General features: G+C 39.1%; 1 long non-coding RNA gene across 4 annotated transcripts in view; it reads left to right on the top strand.

Annotated features, from left to right (window-relative positions):
- Positions 1-48: 48 nt before the first annotated feature.
- The window catches only part of LOC123593260, a 54,926-nt gene continuing 44,202 nt past the window's right edge, over positions 49-10,772 (top strand). For 3 of the 4 annotated variants that reach the window (XR_006710216.1, XR_006710215.1, XR_006710214.1), the window contains exons 1-2: positions 60-702; positions 9,905-10,015. This is a non-coding gene — a long non-coding RNA (uncharacterized LOC123593260). Of the gene's footprint in view, positions 703-9,904; positions 10,016-10,772 lie in introns of all 4 variants that reach the window. The other variant, XR_006710217.1, reaches the window with a different exon arrangement.

Here is a 10,772-nt window from a genome sequence, read left to right as displayed (position 1 = left end):
ATTCTTTTAGAATATCTCTGTATACTTATTTTAAATATGCTAGCTCCTGCTTATTGTTTCTTTCTTTCTTTCTTTTCTTTTTACTTTCCACTCCTCTGCTCTGCTTCTATTTTAAGGACTGAAAATGAAGTAAGGAATAAGAGAGGTTAGTTTCCACTTACGTGTAGTCTTACTTTCTAGTGGAAAAAAAAAAACACAAGGCCACAAGTAAATGCTCTGAAGAAAATAAAACACTGCAAGGTAATAGAGAATTCAAATTAGTTAGGGAGGGGTCGATGGCTATTTTAATAAGGTAGAAGGCTTCTCCAGTGAAACCTGTATGATGGAAGAAGTCAAAGAGACAGACAAGAGTGTTTCCAGGTAAAATAGCATGTAGTAGGCCCTGATTTGGGGATAGGTTTGGACTTTACCACAAATACTAAGAAGAGGCTATTGCAGAGAGTGTTAGAAAATGAAGCCTATGAGATAGGGGGATGCCAGTTCACTTACGGTCATGTTATAGACCAAAGGGTGGAATTTTTTCAAAGACTTTAGGGTTTCCATTGGAGATTTTAATCCATGGTGACATGATTCAATTTAAATATTAAAGGGATATCTTGGTTTAAGTCTAGTGAGAAGAGGGTAGGAGGACAAGAGAGGATGCTGGAAGTACAGTTGGAAGCCATTGAAGAATTCCAGGTGATCGTGATGGTTTGAATTATGGTAAGACATGTCTGCATTTAAGATATATATATATTATATATATGATATCTACATTTAAGATATATATCTTACATATATCTTATCTTAAGATATATATCTTATATATAGTCATATATATATCATATATATAGTCATATACATGTCATATATAGTCATATATATATATCATATATATAGCCATATATATATGATATATATATATGACGGAATTCTTCAAATGTTTGTAAAAGTGGAGAGATCAGAAAAATAAATTTGTATGTAGTCATCACACAGTTTATCAACATTCTATGGCTCTCTCTCTTTCCTTTTTTCTCCTGCACTTTTTCTTCCCTTCTTCCTTCCCTCCTGCCTCTTTTCCTTCCTTCCTTCCTTCCTTCCTTCCTTCCTTCCTTCCTTCCTTCATTCCTTTCTTTTTTTTTCTCTTTCACTCTCTTCTTACTGCAGGGGTTGGCAAACTTTTTCTATAAAGGCCATATAGTAAATATTTTCAGTCTTGAAGGCAGAAATTACTATTACAATTATTCAATTCTGCCCTTGTGATGCCAAAACATCCTTAGACAACATGTAAATGAATGTGGATGGGTGAGTTCTAATAAAACTTTATGACAAAAACAGGCGGAAGTTGGATTTAACTCATGAACTATAGTTTTGTTTTGCTCTTGCCCTAGAATCTTATGAAGCAAATATCACACATCTTATGTTTACCAGCAATTAATTCAGGAACTATCTCTAACAGATCATGACTGTTTATTCCTCTTTTTCTCCATCTCCTCATTGCTATTTTGTTACTATATTACTGTTAGCACACATAACAACATTACAAGGTTCTTATTGTCATCTAATGTCTAACCCATGTTCAGTATTTCTCCATTGTATCAAAAAAATGTGTGTGTTTTACAAGTTATTTTCCCCAAATCAGAATCCAAACAAGATCTGCACATTGAATTAGGTTGATTTGTCTCTTAAATCCACCTTGATCTATAATAGTTTTCTCTCCCTGTTTATATAAAATAATTGAAATGTTTTTAAGTATAATTTATGCAAATCCTAAATGTACAGCTCAATAAATTTTGCATGCCCATATATGAGCCAGATAATTTCGAGCCAGATATGAGCCAGATAACTTCAAACTGCATGACCCTTCATTCCCTGCAAGGAACCACCAAGCTGTATTTGGTAGTACAGATTGGTTTTGACTGAATTACTACTAAAAGAAAACTCTTCCATCTCTTACATAAAATTGGCATTATTTTTATCTTTTTTTAAAGTAAGGTTTTTGTCACACAGACATTCCCACATTCTGTAGTTGTCTGATTATATATTCATGGTGTCATCATACATGTTCCTCTATCCCCTGTACTTCCTAAGATTTGAAAGCTATATCTAGAGATTTGATTACATTCAGGTTAATAGATGGTGACTGGAACTTCCTGTTGCATCCCAGGGGGCACAAGGTCTAGTGGTCACTCTTCAGTGACACTAAGGTTGATTGGTGTATTAGGGTACCATTGATCTGACTCATTCTCTATGAAGTTCCTCCATTAACTTCTTACCTAATAGTTTTAACAGCCATAAATATGTGGTGCCTTGATCTGCATTGTTTCATTAGAGTAGAGGTATTTTGGAGGGCAGTAAGACTTGATGTTAGATGGCACCAGAAAGTAGAAGTGAAGATTCCTAAGCTGAGCCACCAGACAAATGTTGACCCCATTAATTGATTAGGGGATGACAAGGGATTGATGGGGAAAAATCAACATTTTGATTTTGGACATCTACTAGATATTCAAGTTTATTTATGGAGTTTAATAGATGATTCCCAAACTAGAGAGAGTTTGTGACTGAGTACCTACGTTTGGGAGTTTTCAGTGATCTTTGAAGCCTTGGGATAAAATGCAATCCCCAAGGAAAGGATACAAATAGTTAAGAGACCCCAAATAGACACCTGCTGGCCACTGCTCTAACATCTATGAAAGTTTTTTTTTTTGTTTTATTTTAGAGAAAGAGAGAAAGTGGTGGGGAGAGCGGTGGAGGGGGTGGGGGTTGTGGAGAGAGAGAGAGAGAGAAAGAATCTTAAGCAGGCTCCATGCTCACTATGGAGCCTGACATAGGGCTCAATCCTATGACCCTGGGATCATGACCTGAGCTGAAATCAAGAGTTGGATACTCAACTGACTGAGCCACCCAGGCGCCCCAGAAGTTTTTAATATTCAAGATGAAACATCACCTTAAAACACTAGACTATTCTTGTGATCTTACAGCTAGAAAAGCTGATGTGTAAGATGTCAAAAAACAAACAACATTTAGATTAGGTGAAGGAAGTTTGGAGTCAGAGTAATCCTGCTTGGTGGATTAGTGGCTATAGGAACCCGGGAAACATGCAGTTGGTCTAGGCTCCGGCCTCCTAGAAGAATAACACTGTTCAGACCTAGTAAAGTAACAAATGTTCATTTATTTGGCCAATTCCCAATTGTATTTTAGGGTCCAGTATAATTCTCCTATCTTGGGAGGAGCTTTCTATAATTTTCTCAAATGTTCTTGCTGCTGAACTGTGTTCCCCTGGCATCTTGGTGCACCCTTTGTCATAATTCTTTATTGTGAATTATTTCTCCTCTATACTGAAATCACCTTCAGGGCTTGATCAATGCCTAATATGTTCTTGAAAAAGCAAGGACCTAGTGCTTTGTCTGGCACAAAGGAGGCACTCAGTAAATAGTGAGGGAAGGAAGAAAGGAAGGAATAACAAATGGAAAAAGAATATAGAAAGAAGGAAGAACAGAGGAAGGAAGGAAGGAAGGAAGGAAGGAAGGGAGGGAGACGGAAGGAAGGATGTGGGAATCTCTCTTACTAGATGAAGTTTCTTAAGGCAAGAGGCATTTTCATATTCATTTCTGTATCTCCAGCTCTTATCACAGAGTACTAATAATGAAAATAACTGTATTACCAAAACCCCCAAATTATTGCAGGGCCATTATTTTTTGGCAATATTTTATTTTATTTTATTTTATTTATTTTATTTTATTTTACACACTATTTACACAAACCTTAAAAATTGGGTACTTTTTCTAAACATTCTTTCAGATGAATAAAACGAGACCCAAAGAGGTGAAGTCACATGTTCCCGGTCATTAATTAAAAGTGCCAGAACTAGAATTTCTTTCCTGTAAGTGTCCAAAATACCTTCACTGGGTAAAAACTGTAAAATATTTGCCCAACAAATGAAAGAAGTTACAACTCAAGTGACACATGGTAACCGCTCCATAAGTGTTAGCTAATGTCATCCTTAATTTTCTACTCATTTCCAAGTAAGGCCTCCCACATTACCAGCCAATATTGGTTTTGCAATTGTTCATACTTACGCACTTATCATATCTTACTCACAGAATAGTTCCTACATCTCACTTTTGCTTTTTGAGCCAATGGTATGCACCTGTGCACTGGGACAGTACCTAAAAACACCATTATGTCTGTCACTGTTTCAACTCTAATGCAAGTAAACAGTAGGTGCTCCCTAAATGTTCCTGAATGATTGGGGTGGTTGTTAATTGAGAGGCAGCTTTGTGCAGAAGAGGGAACATGAGATTGACTCATGAAGGTTGTAGTCCTGGTTCAATTACCAGCTGCACACAGGAAGGGGGCCACTTAATCTCTCCATGCTCTCACTTCCAATCTATAAAATTGGGATGATAGTCTGTCCCCATAACTCTCAGAGGTATCGTGAGGTTCAAATAGGATAATGCAAACCACAAATTGCAGCGCAGATACAAGGTTTTATTATCCCAGTTATATTATATCCCTCTCTGTCTACTTGCCGCATATTACCACCTTCTCATTTAGGTGAACACTCAATATTCACCAAATGATTTTCCCTAAATCAATAATATAAACAAAGGAAACAAGATGATCTAGTAAAAGAGGCTCAGGAAATTGACTCTCGGGGTGTGTGTACAGTATAGTCTTGGAAAGGTAGGCTGATATAATATGCCACTAACTCTGTAAGTCAGAGAAGAATTTACCAGAAAGCTTGCAAGTAAATGCATTTTCTACAATTCACTCTAGCGCAGCAATTCTCGGGAGATAACACCATTAATACTCCATTTCAAATTAAAAAACATATGCTTTTTCCTCTCTTAAAAAAAAAAAGCCAGGGAACATGGCCCATTTTCTTTCCTTTACAAAAACAAAAGCTTTTAAAATGATAAAAATTGCCTCTGCTTGATAAAACAGCCATCTGCATCTGATTTAGTTAAGTGTTATTCTTGTATCTTTTTATATTATTATTATTGCTGGTTGGAGAAAAATGCATAAATACAAAGAGAGGTCTTTGCAAAGGTCACACGATTTCTACTTCAATTATCCTTAAAACTTTGCCTCACCTTCCAGTTGACCCTAAAATTGAATCTTAACCCTTAATGGAAGGATTTGAAATAAAGCTTAAGGAAACACTTCTAATTATTTATGTATAATATCTTGTCTTCCCCCTCCCTACTTTTATGATGTTGGTGGAGAAAAGATATTAAGAAACTTCAGAATGAAGAATTGCTTTTGCATTTGGCATTTATATGACCCTCTATTATTATAATCATTTTTATTAGTTATTTCTCATGTCGGTTCTGAGAGAAGGATTGGATAAGCTTAGTATTCAGAGTGGGTGAGCTCCCCATATGCTGTTAACTCCAGTATGATGGTCATAAACACCAAATGGCATGCCATATGAAACAGACACAGGGCGGGTTTCCCAAATATGCAATTAATATAACTGGAGATGGCATCGTCTCTAAAATGCGATAGCAGTTTTGGAATTAATCTCATGGAGATGGTTCCTTTGAGTTTAGGACAAAGGAAGCAGGAGAGAAGGCTTGTTGATAATGCTCTTAAATGGGCTGTGCTGATATTAGCAGCTGAAGTCTGGAGATAAGGCAGCTGGGAGAAAGGGGCTGGGTGCAGTTTTGGCTATGCATATTCAGGCTTGGACTGAATGGTGAAAATAGTGACTATTATGACACGAAACGGAGAATTCAAAGGTCAGAAGACGTGGATTTCAGTCCCCTGCTCTACAACCTACAAACTTCGTGACATGGGTCTTATTTCTTACATCTTTGATCCTCCTTTTGGTCGCCCCCAAAATGATAATGGCCTCTCAGATTAATGCTGGAGAAGAAAGTAGGATTGCCAAAATAGGGTGAACCGGACAGAGTTAACAGACAGCCTTCTAAGCAGGAAGTAGCCTGGGCAAGGGCAGCGGGGCACAGTCCCAACATGTAAAATGCAGAGGCTCAGTGCGGTGGAATCTGGTAGGGCTGACAGAGAGCAATGAGATCTAAACAGACCAGATCGTAGAAGGATAGGGATACTGTGCCAGGGACGTTGCCACAAAGAACTGAAAAATCATGACTTGATGTCTTTTTATCATAGTTCTTTATTGGTTTGTTTGTTCATTTTTGGTAGTAGAGAAATGAAATGTTAGGTGTTCCGGGGAAAAAAATTAATCCAATTAAGGAAAACGTATTGAAGGGGGGAAGAGAAAAAGCAGACAGACCAGTTGGGAGACTTTTGAAAAATGTGGTTCAAACCATTGTAATTGCAAAAGAAATGGAAGACAGTGGAGAACTATAGGGGATGGGGCTAGAATTCTACATGCAGCTCTTGTCTGCATGACAGATATATACAGGCGGTGTGTGTTATCTGTTATAATTTCCTCTGCTGTGCTGTCCTTCGCAATTTGGAGATGACCCCTCTGATGGTGATTACTGTGTTGTGTGCAGCTGTGGCTGAAGAAAGCAACTTGAGGGAGCAGGATTTATCACATGAGTCAGAAGGCAGCCTTGTGGGGACAAGTCTGTAAGGCGGATTCAGACTTTCATCTAATAACCTCCCTTTCCTTTCAGAGCCTCTCCCCCCGACCCTCCCCACACACACTCCTCTTTCTTCCTGTGTCCAGTATCCCTGTCCTCGTGAATGACAGAATCCTAGAAGGTTTGAGCTCATAAATGGAGAATGACAGAGATATTGGCAGACGTTGGACTAAAACGAGTTTACAGTGGCAGAGGACTGGGTTCAAATTGTGTTTCTATGTTATACTCGCTGCACAAATGCAAGAGTTTCTGACCTTGGGCAAGCATAAAATACCTCTTGGCTTCAGTTTCCTCACTTGTAAAATTGTTATGCACATGCATAAATTACTCGTATCATTGTGAATTAAATAATATAATGCAAAGTGAGCATTCAGCACAATGCCTGTCCACGGAATGGAAGCCAACCAAATGGTAACTATTCCAGGAGTGTGGAGAACGCAGCTTGCTACCACACTTCACATGTTTTTCCCTCTCATTTCTCTGTCTCTCTCTCTCTCTTTGTGTCTCTGTCTCTATCTCTATTTTTGTCTCTGTCTCTGTCTGTCACTTATAGTAACATCAACTACCCTGAAGTAGGTTGCCCTCCACAGATAGCACCTTTCCCATTTGGATATTGAGGAGGTACCATACTAGAGAGTGGCATAGTTAATGTTAGGTAAAAGTAGGGAGCTAGGTGGCAGGTAGCCATTGCAGATTCTACTCTCTGACTTTAGAAGCAAACATCAGAGACCAGTTAGATTGTGCATGGGCATCCCATGATACAGATCTTTTAAGTGAACCATTTATTTAAAAAATTTTTTTTTCTTTTCAACGTTTTTATTTATTTATTTTTTGGGACAGAGAGAGACAGAGCATGAACGGGGGAGGGGCAGAGAGAGAGGGAGACACAGAATCAGAAACAGGCTCCAGGCTCTGAGCCATCAGCCCAGAGCCCAACGCGGGGCTCGAACTCACGGACCGCGAGATCGTGACCTGGCTGAAGTCGGATGCTTAACCGACTGCGCCACCCAGGTGCCCCATGAACCATTTATTTTAAAATAAAAATACAGCTTCAAAGGCTTATTTCTCACAGGAGAAAATCTGTGAAAAGAGGAATGGTTAATTATGGCTGAGATTGTGGTTGATTTTCAAATATTCTAGTCAATTGGTCTAAGTCTAAGTCAATTGGTCTAAGTCAGTGGTTCTTAACCTGGAAGCGACTTTATCTCCAAGGGAACATATAGCAACGTGTGGAGATATTTTTGTTTGTCACAACTGGGGAGGGATGCTACTGACATCTAGTGACCCAGGGATGCTGCTCCTTCAATACACAGGATAGCATTTTCAGGACAAGGAATTATCTGGTCCTAAAATGTCAATAGTGCAATGGTTGAGAAACTTTGGTCTAAGCCAATCCTGGTAATTCTTCCCTTTTTGCCATTGATGGTTTCAGGAATCCAGCCAAAAGCCTGTGAGTGTATTACATCCTGTTGATGCCTATCATTCATCTTGGGGTCCACATACCTACTTAATTGGCTAAAGGGAAGAATAGATTTCAAAGTCAGGAATCTTGTTTTCCTACTAGATGTAAATAAGGAAGTACAACACCCCATTTTCTGTCAGCCACAATCTTGTGAACTTTAGAACAATGAGTCTGAGGATAAAGTGTATCTTTTGAAGACAGCAGAGAAGAGAGATGGAAATAACTCAGGTTCTTGAAGACGTTGAATCTGTTCACCCTCAAATCTATCTCAATTCTTGAGTTTCATGATGTGAAATAATAAATACCATTTTTGTATATGTCAGTTTATATCAGAGTTTTTCTTTTTTTACCTGCAAACATGATTATACAAGCAAAAACTCTGAACAAGTGATCTCACACTTTTCCAGGAGTTTTGCCTTCTTTTATGGATTCTCTTGCTTGGAATTCAATAGTTTCCAAGCAATATATTTCTCCAATTTAATATCCTGGCCTACCAGTATTAGGCAGTTCTCCTTTCTTCAATTTTCATGATAGAGCTTAGACCTGTTAGGATTAAACATACACAAAAAAATTTAATGCCAAACAAGAACAAAAGGAAAATAAACACAGGAGAAAAACAAAGTGATATTTTCTGTTTAATTTTAAAGTTTATTTATTTTGAGACAGAGCAAGAAAGAGAGCAAGCATGTGATGGGGGGAGGGTCCGAGACAGAGAGAGAGAGAGAGAGAGAGAGAGAGAGACAGAGAGAGACAGAGAGAGAGGGAGAATCCCAAGCAGGGTCCTCACTGTCAGTCCAGAGCCTGACACAGGGCTTGAAGCCATGAATCGTGAGATCATGACCTGAGCCAAAATCAAGAGTCCGAGGCTTAACTGATTAAGCTACTCAGGCACCTCAACAAAGTGATACTTTCAAATGAAAGTTGTTATAAAGTCTCTGATCCCAAAGGCTGTCACAATTCAACTCAATTAAAAACTATTAAGTATCTATTAAGAGAAACTGAGAACTCTGCTAGGGGCTAAGGGTACATTGATTAGAAAAGGCAGAATTCTTTTTTTCATGAGGAGCTCATAGTCTTATGTAGGGAGAGAGATGAGTAAGGAGTTAATGAGAATATGGAAAGATGGGTCCGGTAACAGTAGATGGAATAAGGAAGAAAGACAGCCCAGAGGAAGGAATGATTTAGCGGGCCACTTTCCTGTTTTCTCCCTCTATGTCCTGATCTATTTTTAAGTGTACAATTCCAGCATACAATTCACCTCATAGAATTATCTTCCAGCCACCTTGATCTCTCCATGATCAAGAATACAACAGATAAATTTTCATCACGCCTCCTGTCTATAGCTCATTCTTTTTGTTGCTTTCTGGTTTGAGAAACATCGTGGACAATGGCGCCCTGAGTGACTGTACCTTTCAGGAAAGAACACCAACCAACACCACAACCACCTGGGTGAGGAAGGATGAGTAGAGCGACCATGCTTTACCTTCATTACAATTCAATGCAAAACAACAGATGATATGCAGTGATCAAGATAATGTGATTGAGATCACAAAAATTATACAAACACCGACGCAAGAGAGTCACCCCCTCATAGACCCACACTAGGGGCACACAGTAGAAATGCAAAGAGAGATCAACAAAAACATATATTTCTGAGGAAGAATCAATAAAAGTTAATGACACAAGAAGTGGAAAAGAGGGTGGGGAAAAATGGAATCCAGCATTTGAATCACAGATAATTTGGAGAGTAACTGTGTCTTAAGAGTGGGTAGGAAGCAAGGTAAGAAGAAGCCAGTTTAAGAGAGTAATGACAAATTTGTTCTGATCACATTACCTTCAAAAATCTACTAAGATTGCAGCTTACTTTGGAAGTATTGTCACATTCCAGGACTAATTAAAAGAAGAACCAATGAGACCAGACATAAGGAGGGAAACTTAAGAAAAAAGAAAGAAGAAACAAGTCTTTTCCAAACTCTATCCACCAGTGGTCAAAGATATGGTGAGTTAATATGTTTCTCCTGTTCCCCCCCCCCCCCACCATTTCTGTCAAGCATAAAAAATAGACCAATTTGTCACTGCGTCTGCATAATGTCAGGATAAGAGTGTACTGTTCCCTTCCCTTAGCAGAGGTCACTCGAAAGAGTGTCTCCAAGATTGTCTGAAGGAAAACAAATGAGCAAGCCCAGAAATTGGAGGCGAGGTGCTCTGCTGTGGCGGGGGAAATGCCGAGAAGATGACTTTTGGAAAATTGCATCGGGTTTATCCAACACAGGACTGTTTTAATCACTGCACCGGGGGACCTGCTTCAAGGACGGATGGATAATGCATGTTTCAGAGAGGCTGATAGGGAGATAGTGCGGATCCTCAAACGTCTTGAACAGGCCATTAAGTGAGCAAATGTCCTTGCACATCTGCTTGGGGGTATGGGACTCAGAATTTCAAAGGAAACTTCAAGGTTCCCCTATGGGCTCAAAGGAGCACTTGGGGAGGCAGACTCGAGCAAGACTCTGGAGAGAGAAAGGAGGCATGTTCTTCTGCAAAGTCAAGCGCAGTCAGGGTGTAGCACCCCCTCACTGCCCACCCTTATCCACTGGGAGTAACTGGAAGATGGATGACTGATATGCAGACGAACAGATACTCTGACACATACAATGACCTTGCTACATTCTCCTCTCCAAACCTTCCGAATCTTTCTTATGGAACTGAGGTGCCAAGAGTTTAGGGAGGCACAAGGGATGGGGTGAATTTAATGGAAT

This window comes from Leopardus geoffroyi, chromosome D4 (genome assembly GCF_018350155.1).
Source record: "Leopardus geoffroyi isolate Oge1 chromosome D4, O.geoffroyi_Oge1_pat1.0, whole genome shotgun sequence".
NCBI lineage: Eukaryota > Metazoa > Chordata > Mammalia > Carnivora > Felidae > Leopardus > Leopardus geoffroyi.
The sequence above is the reverse complement of the archived record's forward strand: the minus strand, read 5'-3'. Positions and strand labels throughout refer to the sequence as shown.